This window comes from Pleurodeles waltl, chromosome 6 (genome assembly GCF_031143425.1).
Source record: "Pleurodeles waltl isolate 20211129_DDA chromosome 6, aPleWal1.hap1.20221129, whole genome shotgun sequence".
NCBI classification, from domain to species: domain Eukaryota; kingdom Metazoa; phylum Chordata; class Amphibia; order Caudata; family Salamandridae; genus Pleurodeles; species Pleurodeles waltl.
In genome coordinates, this window is record NC_090445.1 from 1600545666 (window position 1) to 1600569560 (window position 23895).

Here is a 23895-nt window from a genome sequence, read left to right on the forward strand (position 1 = left end):
CCCAGGACTCTCTGGGGCAGGAAGAGGCCCTCCCTCTTCACTGCACCTACTCTGCATCTTCAGCTGCTATATAGCGCAGTCTTCCTGCTGCGCGGGCCGCACACGAGCCACGTCTGGGCAAAGTGTTGACAAGGCTAGGGTGGGCAGGCCAGGCCAACCGATCCCATCCCATCCCTCTTGGCTTCGTATTTTTTTAAGATTGGCATCAGGATGTCTCAAAGAAGCTTCCTTCTGTCCACCAATTTTCATCAAACTCATCCTGTATCTTCAAATTGCAAGCTACAAAGAACACCCAAAAAACATTTATGGATGACATGCTCTCTATGTTCGAAGTCTTTCCCTCAGTCACTTCACAAAATCTGACACCCACCTATAAGAGGATGTCAAATTCCCCTGCTAGAATTTGCTGATGAGGACAGTAAAAAAAGCCTCCAAATGCTGACCGAAATAATAAGGCAAGATTATTCCCACAAAGGCTCTGAACAACTCGACAAGAAGCATGAGGATGGATGATGACGTGCAATGCAGACCACAGTAATTCCTGGATGCTGTTTGCTGACGTTGGAGAAGCTGCGACTGGAGGTGGAGGCAGAGGCGTTGCAGGAAGTGGCCAATGGAGGCAATCGATGGGCATGGAGGCAAGGCAGGAGTGGTGAGAGCTGAGGGGAAAGGTAGGGGGAGCTGGGGTATCAACCTCGGAGAGCCACAGAGGCACCGGCAAGGAGCGGCAGCGAAGAGTAATGAGCGAAGAACAACAAGAGCTGGCAGCAGGAGCTGGCAAAGAGTGAAGCAAAGCCGGTGAGTGAACAGGGCGGCAGCACGCCGCACCGAGCATTGCCTCTGTGCACTGAGCCACTGCCGAGCGGCTGAGGCAGCCCTTTTCTAGCGGCAGCAGCAACTCTTGGGTGACCCTTTGGCTCAAGCTGGCCCCTAAACTGGTAGCGTTGAGGGGGACAGGCTGAGGCATAGGTTCAAGTGTGCGGGACCCTGGGCGTCTCATCTCTGCACCCTGCCTGAGCCTTGCACTTTGCATCTTGCTCCTAGCTTCTCCATCTGTCCGTTCCAGCCACCCTTCTCCTCTTTGACCCATCAATCCTCACACTTCTAAGGGGCCCAATGACCCTTGCACCTCCAAGAGGCCCCTGCCCTCAGTCGACATATATCTAATTGTCATTGCCATCTGCTACCTGCTATCCGCCACTGCGACCTGCCTACACGAAAAGTGCCACCGCCCCCGCTCCTGGCCTCCCACCCCACTGATCACAGCCATCATCAGGGATCAAGAGAGACTGTAAGTGGGCGATTGCAGGCGCATCTGACGGACAAGTAGGACAAGGACTAGTGAAGGAGTGCTTCTGTCCTATGGCTCTGAGGCCTTAAAGACTTGAGGGCCGCGGTGGAGAGGTGAGCAGGGGAGACAGACTTAGTAGCCGTGGCAACTACTGATAGAGGCAGAAGCGGTCGGCAGTAGGTTGGTGTGGCTTGCACCTGCAGTAGGTCTGCTTCCCCTCCCTCCCTAGCCCCCCCATAGTCCAGCACCAGCTAATAGATTCAACCCATTGTCTTAAACCAGCCTCCTCTTACTGGTGCCACCCCAGCCCACCCGCCTCAACCACTTAACCCAGGGATGTAAGGATTCCTAAGGGAACGGAATAAAGAAAACAACATCCAGTGCTGGAAGGGCTGGCATAACTAGTCCAATGGCACACTTCTACCATTGTACTGAAGAATTGCGAAAAACCTCCATTCTCCAAATTACTGATATCTGTACTGACAAGATCCCCTAGGCGTGCTTGTGCCCCCCTGACTGGCGTAAGGGGGGGAGGCGGCGCTCTAAGGGCAATCATCGATTAACCAACCTCAACTGGGCGAAGGGCTTCATCAGGGCTCTATTAGGGTGGCTAGCTGTGCATGCTTGTGCCCCCCTGGAAGGTCCAAGGGGTGCGGCGGCGCTCCAAGGACGAGATCAGCACCCCACCTCTCACACTGCATCCAACCAATTAGCTCCATCTCACCTTAAAGAACCAAGGAACCAAGGTGAGGGAGGAGAAGAACCTGAGCAAGGCCCAACCAGGCAGACAGCTCCAAAAATGAGGTCAGGAAGAGTCAGAGAGACAGGCTCTTTGCCAATCAACAAAAGGAAAAGATCCTGCAAAGGGACTAATGAAGTAATCAAAGAAAGAATCCTAGCTGGAAATAAGGATTCCCTCCTGCCCAACTCTGGTAGCCGTAGAACCGGCAGAAACTACGTGATGCTTCAGCCAAAGATCTTTACAAAATTCTCCTTAGTGAAAGATGCAGGGGCTGTGCTATGCTCAAGCAACGAGGCCTTACCGGACGTCAATATCCCTTGCAACCAGTGGTCACAAACCACAGCAACCCCTCAGTTCCCAACAAAGAATGGAGTATACAAGTAGGAGAGGGCAAAGTGGAAAATGTGCTGTTCATTGAAGGCTCCATAGAAGCAGTGGCCTCTGGTGACCACAGGGCGGTCAAGGCCCCGGGAAAGATCCACACACTCTCCCCAGAGCAACCCACAGCAAGGACTGCGAAAAAACTCCCAGCCAGACAGAAGGACAGTCACAACAATAGAATACTCAGAGAGGAAGCGGAGTATTCCAAGGCCCAGCTAGAGCCGGCATCCATCATCTTATCTGGCCAAAACACGGCCAGGCCAGATTTACAAAAATGCCATGCATCTACATCAACACAGAAGAAGCGGAGAAAGGAGCATGCTGTGCCAATGACAAAGACCTCCCCTCGGGGAAGAAAGAGAGGGCTGCCACTGAAGCCTCAAATGATGATGCATTAAATATATCATATTTGACAACACGAGTGGGAAGAACTAGTGGCTCCATATACACGGGAGCTATCTCTGGGGAAGGACAGCAAGCTGCCAGGAGCCAAAAACATAATGGAAAAAAAGGAAGGGACTGACAATATATGCTCCTCCCTGTTAAACACTATGCAAATGTCCATAAATGCAATGCAATATCAATCTGACAAAATGGACATGCAACTATCACTGCTTCACTCCGTGGCTATTCTTTTTTCAAACACCGACACCAAGCTGTCTGACTTGAACAGCCTGATCAGAAAAGCACAGGCCGAAACGCAGCCAACAGAAGCATGCTGCAATTGCAGTTCAATAATCGACAAACTATCAATGCTCCCAGCTGAAATGAGGGATCTTCTATTTGAAATTAAAGAAGTCACCTAAAGAAATAGGGTCAAAACTCATGCAGCCGTTACGCAAATTGAAGGAACTTCTCATCAAATCTCAAGGACGGAGGAAAAAATAAGAGAAGAAGCAAACAAATGAGGAAAAGATATAAAGATGAATGAGGGCAGCCAGATACATGTGGACATTAACAACCAAGAGAGTAGCCAGCTTCTGTCCGGTGGCATGGACGAACCAGCACCAAGAATGGAACCCTTCAAGTTAGAACAGTCCCCGAAAGGTAGGGGCTAGTCCATTAGTAGCATGCACCGCAAAGCATTGCTGAAGACAGAAAAGGAAGGGCAGGAAGAGGGTGACCAATTTTACAGTGTTCTTCCACACAGGCCCCTCAACAGCTGAGACAGGTAGCAATGCAGGGGAGGATGCCGGTGAAGGAACCAGCAAAAGGGAAGTTAATTGTACACAGAATGCTCTAAATCAGACAGGAGCAAACCCCAAAGTAACAAAGGAGGCCCAAGGGTGCAGTGGTGAGAATAGTCAAAACGTCTATAGCAGCCACACCGAGGCAGACCCAAAGGCTAACTCTAACCATGAGAGAAGCCTTTGAATCTGGGCAGGGATGGTTGCCAACCACACTGGAAGAGGAAGTATTGACATGCAAAGCCAACTCTGTTAGCAACATGCATCCAGAATCCTGTTCATCCGGGAGTACGTATTCAGAGGCAAGGGGGACATCCTCAATAGAGGGAACATTATCCGATTGCTAACATCAATCAGCAGGCTCACAGATTTGAGATCCTGCGACTTGGAAGCAAGTGAATTTGAAGAGTACACACACATCTATCACAGAATGAGACAACATTGGCAACCTAGGCCTCGCCAGTATTCGCAAAGAGGATCATGGCCAAGCAAGAACAATTAAGTGACTGGGGGATTAAAGAGATGCCCCTCCAAAAAGCTATCCAGAGCACCTGCTTTTAAACACAGACAACAGACAAATCCAAGTCAAAGATATACTACAACGAGGAAACACTTAGTAATCAGAGGGGCTCGCAGTACAACTCCAAGACCTAAAGAGGCCTGCAACACTTGGAGGGTGACTAAAACCAGAAACAGCATCTCAGCTACTGACGATTGGGACTGGTTAGCATGAACTCTAAATACTTGCAACAATAGCGCCTGACCCAAAAGAGAAACCACACAAGCAAAGAGCACCACACTGCGACTATGCTCCTGGAACCTCAGCGGCTTTTGTAGAAAAACAATGGACACCCAATTTCTTCAGTACGTCCAAAACTTTGACCTCATATTGCTACACGAAACCTGATTAGAACAACCATTCAATTTTCTAGATTTCCCAACCCACTATCTTCCAGCTGTAAAAAAAAGTGCCTAATTTGGTCACTCAAAAGGCGGCCTGGTTATATGTACCGCAACAAAAAATATCTATGCAGCCAAGGTAATAGACTCGAAGACAACCTCAACAAATGCCATATTAGCACTCAGAGTGGAAATAAGAGGTGACAATGACAATCTACAACTAGTGCTCATAAATGTGTACCTGCACCCAAGCGACAAGATCAATGGAACAAAACTACTGAGGGAGAAATTAACAAGGCTACTAACAGAAGGGGCCATGGCAAACGTAATTTTATTAACTTGCATCTGCTGGGGCCAGTAAAAAATTATTTATTTCTGGGTGAGCAGTTCCCTGTGTGGGATATTCCACATCAGGAAAGTGTATGTGGGGGGTGGAACGCCAGCAAAGTTAGCACAAAATCTGCAGAGAGATCGAAAACATCTGAGTCTCTGCGCCCTAAGCATGTGCTTCTCAGGGAATTGCCCCAGGCAGCCTCCTTTCACAGCACATCAGTCTGCACTTCAATAGATGACGCCTTTGTACCTCTTCCCCTGGTCTGTAAAATCGTAGATTTTGAGTTTGTGGTAAGCAGCCTCAGTGGCCATCTACCACAAGAAATCAAAATGAGTATGCAGGGAGTCATCTTAAACAGCCCAGCAGAGGATCCTGGCTCCACCTACTCAGTAAATAACAAAAGAATTGAGTGTAAAACACGACACCCACGACTGTTGGCTGTTGCAAAACAGCTCTGGGAAGAACAGCGTACAGGTGGTTCAAAAGCAACAGCCAGCTGGGAATACTTCTTTGGATTACTGGGTGAAACTTATTAGTTGATCAAAAGTCCTTGAATTTACTATGAGAACTCTGCGGCAATTAAAACTATGCCCACTGCTGGGCTTTTTATCTCACAAAACAGACAAATTCAAGATCTTAAAAACTCAATAAACGGAGCACTAAGGAGGCTTCGTCAACCTGGCCAAAACAAGAATATCCTAAAAGAACCGAGGGAATTATAAGCAAGTAAGAAACAAATAACATGGCAAATGAAGAGGGAAGCTGAAGAGACATTCTGGGCCAAACTTCTCCATGATATTAACAATAACAACAGCACAGGATTTTTGAGAACAATAAACAACCTACTGAACCCTGCAGTTCGTGAATTAAACTCCCACTTGACAGAAGAGCCCTGGGTTAACTTTATTATGCCCCATTTTCAAGCAGCCCCGTCTGGATGCACGCATGCAAGAATGGAAGTAGGCTGTGTGGACAAAGGAGCCACACAAGATCTTAACTGCACTAAGACAATTACAGTCTCTGCAGATCAAATCAAGAGCTGGATAGCCAAGAGTATGAGAGATGGAGCACTGGGACCTAATGGGATTCCTTCGGTCTTATTCAGACTAGACCCAGATTACTGTATGGAAGTGCTGAAACCAGTATTTGAAGAAGTCCTCCAAATAGGAATAATTCCTGCATCCTGAAGGGGGTCTGTAATCTCCCTAATATTTAAGAAAGGAGGCAAGAGTGACCTAAAACACTACAGGCTGGTCCTCTTACTAGACAACAATGCAAATACTATGCTTGGCGCATCCTAGAAGAACTAAAGGACTGGGCAACAGAAAATGCAATAATCCCCCTCAACCAAACCAGATTCAGCAAAGACATGAGGACTACTGCAAACATACTAACTCTCTCCCTGCCGATTGATGCCATCAAGGCTACCAACCTCCCACTAAACCTCTGCTTCATTGATTATGCTTCAGCATTTGACCATATAGACAGGGAGATACTGTGGGACAAACTAGTAAAAAAAATCACGTTTGGTCTCTTGAAGCAGTTGATCCTGCTACATACAGACACCTGGGTTCAAGTGAAGCTAGGGACGGGTGAATATAGACAGCAAAGGCACGTTCACACCTTATAAAGAGGCACTAAAAAGAAGAGGATTGGCTGTGGCTGTGGCTGTTGCACTAAAAAAACCTCCAGAACAAAACTTCTAGACGAAGCTTCACACCCATCACTCAGGTAAATCAGGCAAAACTTATCCTGACTATCACCTATGGGAGCGAATGTATGAGGGGTAGGGATGCCAGCACCCTGAATGCCATTATAGCAAAGGCCCTAATGATGGTCTTCAGCCTACCAAGTTACACTTCACCAGCACACATAAAATTGGAATCCGGCTTACATTTGCAACAATTCGTGTGCAGAGCTGCCTATGTAAAAAGCTGGTATAAGATCAAGAGTGCAGAGCAGGGGCCCCTAAATGCTCACCTGTGGAGCGAACTAATAACCAAAGATGCAGGTGCAGCAAAAAAAATACCTACAAGAGTCAATAGAGCTATTGGGGCTTAATGACCTTTGGGATACCCCAGGGTCATATAATAGCTTTAAAAAGGGTCTCGTTGCTGAAAGATAAAGCTGAACTTTCAGAAAGAGCCCATGGATGACTCACTCTGCAGAGCTACCTCAGTGGCACATCGCAATCCTACTTAGGTGTATCATTCACGAAAAGATTCAAGGATAAATATCTCTGTTATCGGCTCAGCTTTCTCTGTGCTCTGCCCCACCTACCCCCATGGAAACTACCTCAGACGCACAACAGTTGTTGACTGCTCAGGGCAGCGAACGAGGGCGTGCTGCACTTAATATGTATATGCAAAGGTCTCAGACATGAATGTAAATTGCTGCTAAAGCCACTTCTTAACACAAAAGGAATAAGAACATGCAGACAGGTAGTGAAAGCATGTTTTGCCAGTAAAGACATTCAACTGGCCTGCTAACTTGTCCATTTCTTAAGCACTTTTGAACAGAAAATTCAGTCACTAAGCACATTGTCTGCTGCTAATCAAACCACATGAGGGGCTTGCTCTTATTTAATAGGCATATTCGGGGTGTGGCTTGATGCCGTTTCAAGATGGCCACCTTCCGCAGAGCTCCGTGACTGCGGCGGAAGTCGGGAGAGCTGGCTGTTGTTCTTGGCCTCATTTTCATAATCCTTCAGTGAAGGAAAGCATTGTTGTTATGTTGTTATTTAAGTTTAGAACTATTGCTATTCAAGTTTGGAACGATTGTGCTAGCGCGTGAGGGTTGCGTGGCTCGAGTCGGATTCAAAGGAAGTTGGAGATCGGAGCTGGTGAGAGACACGCAACACGCATGACAGATTTGGCAAGCCTTTTGAAACTTGTATCTTACAAATAAAGCCTGAATTTAAAGTATAAAGTCTCCGACATTCAGAATTATAAAGCCTCCATTGTTACAATTGTGCCCCTTAAAATGACTTAAAAGGTACTTTTTTATGCCCTATTTGCTGATTTTCATGGCGGTCGTGTGAGGAATTCATTGCGACCGCCGTTTTGTTTTTTGTTTTTACCTCACAATTTTATTTTTTACTTTATGCTTCGCTGCCTGAGAGATTCTTTTTGCACTTTTTGACCTAAAAGTGTATGTTTATGCTCTCTGCTCACCGTGCCTTGCCTTTTGGAAGATTTTGTCCAGCTTTATTTTGTTTTTCGCTTTACTTTCTTTTCTGAGGTGGACTCTTGCTTCATAAAGTATATGTTTTACTACATTTTGGGCAGAATTATATATTTTTGCTTATCTGCAGATCTAGGAACCTTCAATTGACTACTAACAAAGTACAAAGCAATAAAAGTTCCAATAATATTCCTTTATCAAACTCTTTTGCTCCTTTATCAAATATGAAGAGTACAGGAGCTACTTCTCTTGATGCTACACCTTAAACACATGTTTCTCCCTCTACTCTTATTAATAAAGTTTCGTCCAAGTTTCCGGTAACGGTTTCGACGTCCACAAATAGGAGAGCTAAAAAGGATCCTCCATCTCCAATTAAAGTTGTAGATACCATATCTATGGAGTTACTTCTTGAGCAAATAAGGATGCTTATACCATATATGGAAGATATGAATAAACAATTACAAATATTGGATGACAAATGGTCTCTTGTGGAGAACAGAGTATCTCGTGTGGAACGAAGAGTGGTTGAGGATTCAGTTGCGTCTATTCAGTCTCTACAATCTGAAGTTACCATGTTTAAAAAGCATGCAGAGGATATAGAAAATCCGAACCGCGGGAATAATCTACGCATTTACGGTCTACCTGAAGGAATTGAAGGTTCGGATTCTTTATCTTTCTTTCAATCATTTCTGCCCAAGATTCTGGACCTGCCTACTTCTCCTACTTTGAATATACAAAGAGCGCATAGACTTGGTCATCCTTCACATTTGGCTTCGAAATCAAAGAGACCAAGAGGAATAATACTTTATTTTTTGGAATATGTAGACTTTCTAAAGGTTCTCAGAGCAGCAAGAGCTAAAGGTCGGATCACGTGGTCAGGTTCCAATCTCTTTTTTGCTCAGGATTATGCTAAGTCGAGGGCGGACAAACGAAAGAAATTTCTGGATATGCGTCAGGCGTTAAAGTCGCTTAATGCTCGGTATGGTCTCTTCCATACATGTTTGTTCAAGGTGACTTACAATAATAAGACCACCACCTGTGAAGATCCATTATTACTTCAGCGATTTATTGATTCTATTAGAGGTGAAACAATGGACACTTCAAAAATATCAGAGACTTGACTATTGTATTGATGTTTTTGTTTCTCTATTTTGCTCTTATTTAATGGCTATGCCCATTATTGGTTCATGTAATCTTGAGTGTGTTAGATTATCTAAGAGATTTGAATGTTTCCTATGTTCCTCTCTTTTTAGATCTTCATTCATTAACGTACCCGTCTTTTGTGGTAGCAACCTGTGTGGCCGGGTCTCTCTTCCCTTCCGTAACTGCAGTCGTGAAGTGAAGGTTGCATCGTCTTCCCTTTGTGGTTTCACCACCCTCACGTTGTTTTTGTCTTATAGGTATGTTTTTATTACTCGTTCTGTGTTTTTTTTTCTGTAGTTTTCATGTTTCCTTCTATATTATATTCTGTTTGTTTTCTTTAACTTCATCTCCTCTGCTTTTACTATTTTTTCCTCCTTTTCTTTTCTTATTTCTATTTTCTCATGTTCATAGTTCTATTTTTCTCTTTCTGTACATCAAATGCTTTCTTTCGGTTCAGTTTCTCCATACTAATATGTGGTTTATATGCATTAATTTCATGGTGATATTACACATTCTTTATATTAAATGACAATTAGATTTCTTTTCATGGAATGTTAAAGGTTTGTAATCCGGAGTAAAGCGTCAAAGAGTTTTAACACATATTTTAAAATTGAAAGCTGATATTTCCCTGCTGCAAGAGACTCATATAACAGGTGCTGAGGTGGCAAAACTTAAAAGACAATGGGAAGGTCATGTTTTTGCATCTCCGGGTATGGGGTAAAGAAATGGGGTTACTATACTGTGTCATAAAGCTTTGAACATTTCAGATTTTTCTCAAGATTTTGATGAGCAGGGTAGATGGGTTATAGTTTCAATGAATATGAATAAAGTACCTTTAACTATATTTAATGTTTATGCTCCAACCTAACCTGATAAATCATTTCAGAATGAAATATTAGCTAAGGTAATGACTCTTTCGAATGAATATTTAATTTTTGGAGGAAATTGCACTATGGTTATGGATCCTTTTCTTGATTGTAAATCCAATTCTAGATTTGTACTATCCACCATATTTTCACAGTTTACCTCCATGATTAAACAAAGAGCATTAACAGATGTTTGGAGATTGTGTACCCCACATTACAGGAATATTCCTTTTTTTCTCCATTACATTCTTCACAATCTAGGATTGATTATTTATTTGTCTCACAGCATCTCGTACAACACGTTTTGAGTTCGGAAATTGGTTCCATATTAATCTCTGATCATGCTCCAGTGAGTTTGGATCTTAATCTTATTGCACATAATCAGCCAAGTAATAGATGGAGATTTAATAATTCATTACTTCTCAATACTAATTTTACTCAGCTTTTTGAGAAGTTTGCTACACAATTCTTTGTAGAAAACGATACCCCTCAGCTATCAGTTCAGATTTTTTTAGATGCATTCAAAGCGGCCTCTAGGGATTTTATTATTTCTTATGTTGCCAATAAAAGGAAAATGGCTAATAAAAAATTACTTAATTTAATGGATCGTATTAAATAGTGAGAAAACCTATATTACTCTTCCAAGTCTACAAGTTGTCTTAATGAATTACTTCAAGCTAAATTTACTTTCAATAAAAACTTGACTGATATTGCTAATTCTTATCTTCTTAAGTCCAGTGCTAAGTATTACGGGGGCCAAAATAAAAAAGATAGAACAAAGATAGAATCTATTTATAACTCTTCCCAATTTTTATTACATAAGAATGAAGACATTTTGGATGAATTCGTTCATTTCCTCACACAGTTGTATACTCCTGATTCTGTTCCCAAGCAGGATCTTATTGATCAATACTTGTCCACCATTGATCCACCTGTACTTCCCTCTTCTGAATTTTCTGCTATTGATAATGATATCTCTATTAAAGACATTCACAATGCACTAAATCTTATTAAAAAAGGTTCCAAGATTATTTAAACTTTTTACCTATTTTGTTAACGCAAAATCCTCTGGAGGGTCTTTTCCAAGAGGCTTTAATAGTTCTTATACCAAAAGATAACAAAGATCCAAAGTTTTGTAAGAATTATAGACCTATATCTCTAGTGAATTTGGATTATAAAATGTTTGCTAAAATTATTGCTATGCGTTTGGAATTGATTCTTCCTAAGTTAATTGGTAAAGAGCAGTCTGGCTGTATTAAAGGACGCTTATTATCGGAAAACACACGCTTATTTTTTTATATTTTAAGTAAGTCTGTGACGTATAAGGATTCTCTCTCTGCAATTGCTCTAGATGCTGAAAAAAGCTTTTGATTGTGTTAATTTGTTCTTTATTTTTTCAACGCTTTCATGGTTTGGCTTTGGAACTAAATTCATAAATCTTATCTTATTATTATATTCTTCTCCTAAGGCTGTTATTTTTCTAAATGGTCTCATCTCTACCTCGTTCTCACTTCATAGAGGAGTTTGTCAGGGATGTCCGTTGTCACCGCTTTTGTTTGTTCTTGCCTTGGAACCCTTTTTATTGAAACTTAGAGCTAATCGAAATTTACATGGTTTCCGGTTTGGGGAAGGACAGATAACATTTTCTGCTTATGCTGATATCATCTTACTTTTTATGTCAAATCCGAAATCTTCACTTCCTTCTTTTCTTTTCGATGTACAAAATGTTGCTTCTATTTCAGGGTATAAGTTAAATAGAGAAAAGTGTGAAATTCTCCCTTTAAATAAATTTTGCCTTCCTGATGATTTTAAATCTTCAAATTTTCACTGGAACAATGATAAAATTAAATATCGAGGTCTTTGGTTTAAACCTTCTTTTGAAGATACAATTTCTTGTAATTTTTTGCAATTATTTTCTATCCTTGATTCTCTTATATCTAAATGGAACCCTTTATTTTTATCCTGGTGGTGTAGATTAGATTCTCTAAAGATGATGTTACTTCCTGTCATTCTCTTTTATTTTTCAAATATTCCAATTAATATTCCAAATACTTACTTTAAGAGGCTGAACTCTATTCTAATCAAATTCTTATGGAATAATAAGAGACCCAGAATGTTCCTCTAAAAATTGATGCGACCTAAAACCCGCGGAGGGGTTAATTTAAAGATGTTACTGCTTTTTTACCTTTATGGGTTGAAGTTGAAAAGTCTTTCGTTGTTCCTTTTACGTTTCCGGAGGTATTAACTCTGTAAAATAAACCATCATCTATCTCCCTCCCGATTTTGAAAAATTAATGCAGAATTCTGCAGTCTATTTTTGCTTCATACAATGGTGATAGAATGCAATTTCTAAATTTGTCAATTTGGTACAACAAACTCATCAAGTTGAATAATAGAACCATCTACAGGAAATCGTGGCATATGAAGGGGTTAAGATGGGTACATCAACTATTTTAAAATGATTCCCCTCTTTCTTTTGAACAAGCACAATTTCTTTTTTTTCGTTTCTGTTTCCTCTTTTAATAAGAAATATGATGCTCTAATACATGTTATAAATAATTCTTATCAATCTTTTTCAGCTCAGCAAACACCTTCAGTCCGCCCTTCTCCAATTAAGAATCTGTTATTACAGTCAGCATCAGCTTTTTGTATTTATCAAACAATGACAGCTCTTCCTGAAGATAGACCTAAATCAGCAATAGAAATACAATGGGAGAAATATTTGGATATTTCACTTTTACCTTCTTTATGGAATAAAGTGTGGATTAAAATACGAAAATGCTCAAGAGCAGCTAATACAATTCAAACTTTATTTTTTTTATATATAATAGGTTATTAATTACATGTTCATCTTTACATAAAATAAATTCTAAACTTTTGTCCTCTTGTTGGTCCTGTAATAAGCCAGTTTCAGATCTTAAACACATGCTTTTTGAGTGTCCATATACATTTCAATTTTGGGTTAAAGTATGGAATCAAATTAATACTATTTTTAAATCTCAAATTACCTTAACCTTTGCAAATATATTTTTAGGTAGCCTTGCCACTGACTGGTTGAGTCTTCCAAAAAATTGTATTGTAATCTTCAACAAATTACGAAAACTTGGAAGGACTCTTCTCAATTATCTTTTCAGGCTTGGTGGTATGGTATATGTTATAACCATGGGTTGGATAGAGCTTATGTTTACCCTGTATCCCTTGGTATTAAAAGAGACATGTTATGGTTACCTACTAAAAACTACCTAAACTCTTTGGCTTCTTCTTCGTGTAATCATTTTCCTAGAAATGAGGAGGTTTCTAAACCGCAATGAATTGTTTCTCTTTACCTTTTTATTGTACATAATTATATTGTTTATAACTCTCTCTCCTAATATATTTAACATATGCATAAATACTTATGTTTTAAAGTATTAATATATTTATTGTGCTCCTCACTAATGTGCTTCTTAGGAAATTGAACTGCTATTGTATTATTTCTTTCCTGTTATCAAATGTATTTATATCTTTTAAATATTGTATTAACTTCAATAAACTTTCTCTTTAAACTTAAAAAAAAATAGGCATATTCATTGTAACAGGAATGTTAAAGTACTGAAAACTCTGCAGGATGGTTCCCTCTGCCACACGGTGCTGCAAGACTGAGGGGATAACTAACAAAGGCAATCATCGGACTATCAAGAGCTATCTAGGCCTGTATCAAAGTATTTTACAAGCTTCTACTAGCAGCCTATCATATTGGACGCTGATTGCACACCCATCGGTCTGTCAGTTATAGAATGAAATGTACATTAATAGCTTGTTATTGGATTTTATGCATCAACGCGGGACCAATACACATCTAGAAATTTTATCTGCAGCTAACAGACTGATAAAAGTAGATTTGATTGGAATCTTCTACATAATGGTTTTTATCTAGGACTGTCTAATATGTGTAATTAGACTTGTTTTAACTTTTGTTGCAATGGTTTTAATTAATAATGCAAATAAAGATTACTACTACTTAAACATTCTTGCAACCAGCATGCACACATATCTAAATATTTGTGAGGATTAATGGTAACTGTGACAACTAGTGCAGTAATAGCAATTGCAAGCTATCCTTCATGCGCACACATTCCCATGTTTATGAACAGTATAGTAAAATATATCCATTTAATGTTTTTGAACATTTTCATTCATTAAAGAAAATAAACATGATGGGGTAACATTTGTGCAAGGCCACTGGAAGTAATTTAGAAGGGGACACAAGTAAGCATCAACACGGGGTGCAGCAGCTGCAAGCCAAAACACTATGATACTTCACTAGAAGGAGTTTTGCAAACAGGATCAAAGGGAGCTGACTCCTGGAGGCCAATGCAGAGTTTCCCCATTTTTCAAGAACCCCCAAGAGCATCAGATCTTTAGTTTGACAAGCCTCTCTGTGCTTCCAGAGCTGGTATTTCATACAAAAAATGTAATTATTCCCTGTAATTCACAGTGTTTAGTTCATTCGCAGGATATTTAAGTCCCTTAAACAGTTAAAAAATTAAACAAAGCAGTTTCTCTGTCTTTCAGTGATGGTAAAAACACTTTCACAATAGCTGTTCTGCTCTTAGAACACCAAACAAGCTCCCTGTTGTAGGCCTATCCATGATGCCGGTATCTTTGTAATAGCAGAACCCTGTCTGCAAAATGTTTTACTGTCCCAAGTTACTCTTTCTTTATGTATGTTTTGATAAACCTACTTTAAAGTGTTAATGTAGTACGAAAGTACATTTTAGAATGCTTGTTTCTAATTTCCAAAACCATGTGCTTTGCATTCACTATTAGATCTATAATAATGCACATTGTGGCATAAAGCATTTTAAATATTACCACATATTGGATGACCCCAAGAGCATCAGATCTGTACTTTATAGGCCACCCAGGATCAGACGAAATGTGCAGAAAAGAAAAAAACTCAGGGGAGCTCAAGGCAAAGGCAAACATAGCTGTTATAGCTACATGGGTTACAGTTTCATGGGTGATCAAAAACGTCTGTCCTTACACAAAACCCATTTTCCAGTTCCGGATGGCGGCATCTTTAGGGGTGCCATGTGGTGCCCGTGTCCCCACCACAGTAATGTTCCTGGGTCCCATGACCTCCCCAACTAAGAAGTGGGATGGGGGAAGGGGCGGGGCATCTGTCTGGTATTTTGCAGGTTTGTTTGCAGACCTGTCTCCTTCCCTGCTGCCCACACAGAGGTACTGTGGGGTGCCTAATCTCACTCTTTCGTCTTTTATGAGCTGTAGTTGCTGCAGCACAGGAGGGATCCTGCATAATGTTGGACTGCAGAATGATACCATGGCATCAGGTTAGTCGTAGGACAGAGTAAAGCATAATGCAATATCAGGAGCTCCTTCTGCTAAAGGATGCAAATGCATGCACTTGATGTTAAACAGCCCAGAATGTATGAATTGAAACCATGCAGGGAACCGGTATTGGTGTTATGACTATAGTGCCTATTTCTTCCTTTAAGCACGTTCATGAGTGCTAACATATTGTCTGATAAGTAGAGAGAGGCACGGGATGAGTATGATATGGCCAGGATCAAACAGTTTGTTAAATTATGAGAAACAAGGCTGTAGAACACTGCTACTTTCTTCAAACATATACATTCACCACCATATTACATTTTAGAAAATACAAAATGAGACCAAGTCCTCGAGTCCTGTAGTCATTACTGCAACATTTTCTTCTGGTGTTGTGCTCAGCGGATTAAGGGCCAGATGTAGCAAAACGCCAATTTGCGACTTGCAAATTGCGAGTCCCTGCGACTCGCAATTTGCAAGTCGCAAATTGGTATGCAGTACGGTGTCTCAGACACCGACTGCGACTCGCTATGGGGTCGCAATGACCCACCTCATTAATATTCATGAGGTGGGTCGCAAATTGCGGCCCCATAGCGAGTATAGGCACTCGCAAACATGGAGGCCTGCTGTCGTCAGCAGACCTCCATGTTCGTGACTGCTTTCAATAAAGCAGTTTTTTTTTTTTTTTTAAGTGTAGCCCGTTTTCCTTAAGGGAAAACGAGCTGCACTTAAAAAAAAAAACGAAACCTTTAGTTTCGGTATTTTTTCAGGGCAAGGAGTGGTCCCTTGGACCACTCCCTGCCCTGAAACAATATATTTGGGTCCATTCACAAAGTGGAAGGGGTCCCATGGGGACCCCTTCCAATTTGCGAGTGGGTTACCATCCACTTGAAGTGGATGGTAACTGCAGTACGATTTGCGACCGCGTACGCCGTCGCAAATGGTATTGCATACCACTCAGACTCGCAAATAGGAAGGGAACACCCCTTCCTATTTGCGATTCTGAAATGCATATTGCGAGTCGGTACCGACTCGCAATATGCATTTCTGCATTGGGAAACGCGTCTAGCGAGTCGCAAACGGCAATTTTTGCCGTTTGCGACTCGCTAAACGTTTCCTACATCTGGCCCTAAATTCTTTTAAATCCGTGGATCCAAAATGGTTGACAGGAGCAAAAACTCTGTCAGCCAACACAAATTCCTTCTTGTTTTAATATTTGGATGTGCAGGCCATCCGAGGTCCCACTGGTCCAGATTTCTCTCTCTTTAACCCGTTCATGCCTACACCAAACAACTTTTTATACATATTTCTCAATCTACTGAGAGGATTTATCCCAAACCAAGCAAAGGCAGTTCCTTGGGGAAAATTCTACATTCGTGCCAAAATTGGTGTAGTTTTGTGCAGATGTTTTTGTTGTATTGGAGAGCAGAATTTCCTAAGGGAACTAACATTTTGTCTTTTGAAACCTTCCCTTTTTCTTTGCTCTGGCTTGGCGTGCCGTTTTTTATGGAGATGCCAAGGTGGATGTACCTAATTTTTTGAACATTTTGAGCAGATTTCTCAAATTGTGCCAAAGTTAATAAGGAAAAAAATGCCTTTCCTACGGAAACTCAGACCTGGCTATCCTTGTGAGTGTGATGTGATAAATGTATATATGTCTATATCGTTTAGCCTTCTTGTTAAATGTTTCCCAGTGGTTTTAAAGCTCATATTTCAAAGAAAAAGGGTCTACATGTGAATTTGTTCCTGTAATTTACAGTGCTTAATTTATTTGCATGATTTCTAACCTCCCTAAATAATTAAAAAAGTTAAATCAGCATTTCATCTTTCTTTCAGTACTGGTAAAAAATAACTCCTGCACCATGACATTTCTGCTATTAGAACATTAATCAGCACACAAGGGAAGCTCACCATTTTAGGCCTAACCATGATGCAGGCATCTTTTGTAAATGCAAAACCCTGGAAGCAAAAAGTTATACTGTCCAATTGTGCCCTTTTTTGGGTTGAGTGCAAAGCATTCTGTTCCTGGTGTAATTTCTCTATGGGCTTTTAACCAAGCCCATCAGTTTGGTTGGTTTGTGGGCTTGTCTTTTACAATTCGCTTCATTTAATTAGTGAAAAGCATGCATACGTCATGCCTTTTCCAGTGTTTACCCCTCCTAAGCGTATCGGCCAACTATTGAAAAGATAAGATACGAGGCCCCATGTTTTCCGTATGGTTTCTGGACTACTTTTTCTCTTCACTTCACAGGCAGCACGATCTCGCTGGGCAGTAGTCGTACGCTTTGAATGACATCAACCCTGTTACATGACTGCTTGCATTTTCGCCAGTTACGTGTCTAATTGCACTTTTGCCAGTTACATGGATAATTGCACTTTTGCCAAAATGTTTCACTGCGAGCAAACTTATGTTTCCTTTTTTGTGTCACCCTTCATGGTGGCCATGGGCTCGCTTATGTGAAACTGTTTTACTTTTCAGTTTATTTGGTAAGAAAAGTCTAGTTAGGAGTTTAAAAAAACGAATAGCTCTAACTGGAGCAAACGCAAGACCTGTTACATTGCAAATGCTTGTTTATATATGTCTGGTTCAATCTACTCTAAAGTGTTAATGTAGTGCAAAAGAAAATAGCATTTTAGAATTTAAATTCGATATGCTCTGCTTTCCATTTAAAATGTGATCTTTAATAGTATACTTTGTTGCATAAAATATTGTAAATATTACCTCATTATCCGAAAGTAAAAACGTCCTTTCACAGAACATTGACAAACATCGTCAGCCTCAGGCAAACAATGAATACTAAACACATACTCTTCAAATACTGTAAATCTTTCTAAAGAGTACTAAAATCACTTATCAGATCAAATAATACATGAGTAACATTTCATACGCGTGCCTGCATCTGGGCCTCCAGCAGTGTGCTACCCTTCCTAAAATCATGACTGGAGTCGCAACTTCTCTCAGACGAAGGCCACAATGTCCTCCTCACAGTTCTCTTCACTCTGTACCTTTCTCATCATTGTTCTTGTCCAGAAAAAAATAAATCAAAGTATCCGCCTTCGTGGAGCGTTCTCCAGTGAGCCAAAACTACGGCTCCTAGAGACCCATTCATCAGCCTCGCCTTTTAGTCGCGGCCAGAACTGCCGAAGCTGCTATCATTAAACACAGTTTGTTTAATATGTTGAAAATTATGGTTTGGCTGCCCCCTGCTGGCTGTATATGGGAAAACAATGTTGATGGCAAGGGCACAAACAACCCACAGAGCCCGATATGGCTACACAAAGTACAATAGAGTTCGAGATTAATAACTGCAGTGTTCTGGTGTTTGCAGGTACCAGGTGGAGTGCACTGGAGGTCATTTTTGGGTTCATCGGCTTTATCATCAGACTATGAGCCAGGTCAAGAGAGCGAATAATAAGACGGGGCAAAAGAAAAGTAGGAAAACAGTGACAAAGAGAGAAAGCATGGAGGAAAAGAAACAGCGCAGTGAGATAGAGGCAAGAAATGTAACATGGCGGAAGTAGTAAGAGAAGACAACCTTTCCAAATCTGGGAACCCTCCTTAAAACACAGTCCTTCTCGCTCTGTGAGCCATGACACCGCAGAGAAAAAATCTGTCTCAGTGGCAAAGTTAACTCTATATAACTGCTGAACTAAGTGCTGGGAATTATGTGCGTAATAGATTAAAGTCACACCTGCTCGTTAGCCAGAAGTAACAGAGTGAATGTTGAAAGGACATTGGCTGAACCAGCTGTTGTCACCTCTGATATAAGCCCCCATGATTTTTCTTTTTCTAGTAAAATGTGCCACTTTGTTTTCCATACTAAAATTTACAAAAAATGAATGATGGAATGCTTGAATTAATCTCAGCCACTTCTAATTACCTGGGGCCACTTCCCAATCCATCTTTATTTTGCACACCATGCCACTTCAGTTTGGAGCCAACTATATTCAAATTAGTCTTGGCACTCTTCCAATGGGAATAGTCCAGCCTGAACTGCTAAGCCAGGTCTTCTCTGAACCAAAACTCAAGCAACCCTGAAATGGTTTCTCCTTTATTATGGGCTCATCAGCCAGATTTAGCTTGGTTCCAGTGTTCAAGGCTGGCTTGGTGGGTGAAACAATATGGCCTGGGGTGCAGCCCAAGCGATTGCCAGTGGCTGAGATTGATTCAACCATTCCATCCATCACTTTGTTTTTTTTTGGTGATGCCCTAAAGTGTGACAGGTATGCCCAGACATGGGTCCCATGCTCACTGTGCCACTGGAGTCAAGCTATATCTGGTAATGACCCCATAAGGATAAAAACAGTCTTGGGTTGCTTGTATTCCAGTTCAGGCATAACCTGGCCTTGCAGTTCAGACTGGGCTGTTCTCATGAGGAGCACAGACAAGGCTCCTTTGCATATGGCTAGTTCTAACTGAGGTGGCATGATGGGCTAAACAACAATGGAGACTGAGGTTAATTTAAGCATTCCATTCATCACTTTGGGCCATATTTATACTTTTTGACGCAAAACTGCGCTAACGCAGTTTTGCGTCAAAAAAATTAGCGCCGGCTAACGCCATTCTGAAGCGCCATGCGGGCGCCGTATTTAATCAATGACGTTAGCCGGCGTTAGCCGCCGGCGCTGCCTGGTGTGCGTGGAAAAAAACGACGTACACCAGGCAGCGCCGGCGTAGGGGGATATGGGGCTTGGGCGTCAAGAAATGGGGCAAGTCAGGTTGAGGCAATTTTTTCGCCTCAACCCGATTTGCGCCATTTTTTTTCACTCCCAACCCCCATAGAAATGACTCCTGTCTTAGCAAAGACAGGAGTCATGCCCCCTTGCCCAATGGCCATGCCCAGGGAACTTCTGTCCCCTGGGCATGGTCATTGGGCATAGTGGCATGTAGGGGGGCACAAATCAGGCCCCCCTATGCCACAAAAAAAAAACACTTACCTGAACTTACCTTAATGTCCCTGGGATGGGTCCCTCCAGCCTTGGGTGTCCTCCTGGGGTGGGCAAGGGTGACAGGGGGTGTCCCTGGGGGCATGGGAGGGCACCTCTGGGCTCCTTCAGAGCCCACAGGTCCCTTAACGCCTGCCTTTTGCAGGCGCTAAAAAACGGCGCAAAAGCGGGCGTACGTAATTTTTTTTGACCCGCCCACTCCCGGGCGTGAATTTTGCCCGGGAGTATAAATCCGACGCACATGCCTCGGAGTCGATTTTTTAGACGGGAACGCCTACCTTGCATATAATTAATGCAAAGTAGGTGTCCACGCTAAAAAATGACGCTAACTCCATGGACTTTGGCGCTAGATGCGTCTAACGCCAAAGTATAAATATGGAGTTAGTTTTGCGTCGAAATTGCGTTAAAAAAAACCGACGCAATTCCGGCGCAAACGGAGTATAAATATTCCCCTTTGTTTTTTGATGTCCTTTATTTTCCATGGCTGAAACATATTTGACTGTACTTGCTCAGAGATCTGGGAAGGCCCTCAGGCTAGATAAGGTCCGGGCAGACCTGTATTTGTCAAACCCAGCCTTTGGGTACCATATATTAATGCATTGTCAGGTGCTGTAGCTGCTTGTGCTCCAGTCCCTAATTCGTGGAATAGGGCAGAGATAACTTAAATCCATCAGAAGGATTCTCGCAATGTTCCTGCTAGCCACCACTCTACTATTCTAATTGAGAATATCCAGAAGTTTTTCTGTTATCACGTCCTCTGTAAGTTCAAAGCCTGGATATCCGAGAATAATACTCTTTGCCATCTCCAAGCAGAATTTAGAGAGTGAACTGGTGCAGTAGACCTGGATTCCATTTCCTTAGTTGGAAGAAAGTAGATATAGGTCATGGCAGCCACTATGCAGCTTTTGTTGACTTGAAGGCTGCCTTTAATACTGTCCATAGATGGAAGCTCATTATTATATGCCTACACACAAATAATTTTGCCAAGTTACGCTGAGCACCAAATGGTAAACTTACTGAAAACGTACCAGTCAGCAAATTAAAAAGTCATGGGGGCCTCTTTGTACCTACATTGTTTATTCTTTTTATAAACAGTTATGCTGATTACCTAAACAACTGTGAGACTTGGCTGGTATGAAAACACCGGCACCTTTTTTTGAGGATGACACTCTTGATATCAAAGACAATAGGAGGGTTGCAGATTTCAGTCAAGAGGCTTGCCTCATTTTCCACTACCCATGGGCTAGGAGTAATGCCCCCCAAAACCAAATTAATGTCTATTGGCCCCCATAAGAACTTTGGGGCAAATTGTTATTGGGTGACACCAATCTCCAGAAAGTGCTGAGTTTGATGGTTTAGGAGTCAGATTACAGACTCCCATTCATGGTCTTCTCTAAACTTCAGAGCAACATTTTGCTTTACCATGGGACTTCAGTCATACTTTGGCTTACAAGGCAACTACATTCCACCCAGTGTCACCAGCAATTGAAATTTATAGAGCACAAATAGTCAGTATGGCTCATAACTCTGGGGCCATTGTAACGTTGATATCATTGGGACCAGTGATAATTTTATACGATCCCTGCTGATACTTCCCGACAGCACAACATTACTCTTACTAAAATTGGACTTTGCACTGAAACCTTTCACTGGGTTCATCAAATTGGGGCTGATACTTTTTTTGTTGCACATGTGGTCTATAGAAGAATTGGAGCCATATAGGATAGACCTAAGAGATATCCTTTGAAAACCACAAGCACCTACATTCTCATGGTTGAGGTGTATCCACACATCCTTGGATGCCCTGAATCTGATAGAGCGATGGTATGACAGTCCTTCTATCACCTCAACTTGACACAAGATTGTGAAAGAAACATTTTGGCTTTGTGAGTGATATAAATTGCATAGAGTCCAAGGCTTAGGCAAAAGGTCAGGGCTTTTCTTGACAATGAAACATGAGCCAAGATTTGAAGAGTACTTAAATTACATCAGTTAAGTTCCAACACAATGTCTGTATATTAATCCAAAAGCAAACAAGCACAAATGATGGACGGAAAGCAGAACCAGTCAAACATTCACAGATCTGGGTTTAATCCATCAATTTGTGTGCTCACCATGCCACCCCAGTGTGGACCCAGCCATATGCAAATCAGTCTTGACGCTGTTCCCCCTAGGAACAGTCTAGCTCGAACTGCAAGGTCAGGCCCTCCCTGGACCAGAAGCAAGCATCCTGGGACCAGTTTCAGGGTATCACCTTTCATCAGCCCGGCTAGCTTGAATCCAACGACACAGTGAGACGGGGGCCCACGTCTGGGCATACCCGGTGCACTTAGGGCGACAAAAGCAAACAAACACAAATGATGGACTGAATGCAGAACCAATCAGACATTCACCCCCAGTAACAGATCTGGATTTAAACCATCAATTCATTTGCTAACTGTGCCACCCCAGTTTGGACTCTGCCAAATGCAAATATGTAAATTAGTCTTGACCCTGTTCCCCTTGGGAACAGTCCAGCCCGAACTGCCAGGCTAGGTCCTCCCTGGACCAGAAAAAAACATTCTGGGACCAGTTTCAGGGTATCACCCTTCATCAGTCAGGCTAGCTTGAAACCAGTGGCACAGTGAGCCCGGTTCCCACGTCTAGGCATACCAGGTAAACTTAGGGCAACAAAAGCAAATAAACAAAAATGATGGACCGAATGGGGAACCAATCAAACTTTCACCCCCAGTCACAGATCCGGATTTAATCCATCAATTCTTTTGCTCAACATGCGACCCCAGTTTGGATCCAGCCATATCCATATCAGTCTTGACCCCATTCCCAATGGACACAGTCCAGCCCGAAATGCCAGGCTCTCCCTGGACCGGAAACAAGCATTCTGGGACTGGTTTTAGGGTATCACCCTTCATCAGCCAGGCTAGCTTGAACCCAGTGGCACAGTGAGCCTGGTACCCACGTCTGGGCATACCAGGTAAAGTTAGGGCAACAAAAGCAAACAAAAATGGTGGACTGAATGGGGAACCAATCAAACATTCACCCCCAGTCACAGATCCGGATTTAATCCATCAATTCTTTTGCTCACCATGCGACCCCCAGTTTGGATCCAGCCATATGCAAATCAGTCTTGACCTCGTTCCCCATGGGAACAGTCCAGCCCGAAATGCCAGGCCAGGTTCTCCCTGGCCCAGAAACAAGCATCCTGGGACTGGTTTCGGTAGCACAGTGAGACTGGGGCCCACGTCTGGGCATACCCAGGGCACTTGGGGTGACAAGAGCAAACAAACACAAATGATGGACAGGATGCAGAACTAATCAAGCATTCACCTCCAATTACAGATTAGGGTTCAATCCATCAATTATTTTGCTCACTTTGCCACCCCAGTTTGGACCCAGCCATATTCAAATATGCAAATCAGTCTTGACCCTGTTCCTCATGGGAACAGTCCAGCCGAACTGCCAGGCCATGTCCTCCCTGGACCGGAAACAAGCAGCCTAGGACTGGTTTCAGGGTATCACCCTTTATGGGCTAGGCTAGCTTGAATACAGTGGCACAGTGAGCCCGGGAACCACGTCCAGGCATACCAGGC

At 42.2% G+C, this 23895-nt stretch overlaps 1 long non-coding RNA gene across 1 annotated transcript; it reads left to right on the plus strand.

Moving 5' to 3' along the window:
* Window positions 1-625: 625 nt before the first annotated feature.
* Window positions 626-15775, plus strand: LOC138302185 (uncharacterized). Its single transcript, XR_011205325.1, has 3 exons — window positions 626-798; window positions 9272-9418; window positions 13588-15775. It is a non-coding gene; the product is annotated as an uncharacterized lncRNA (long non-coding RNA).
* Window positions 15776-23895: the final 8120 nt, after the last annotated feature.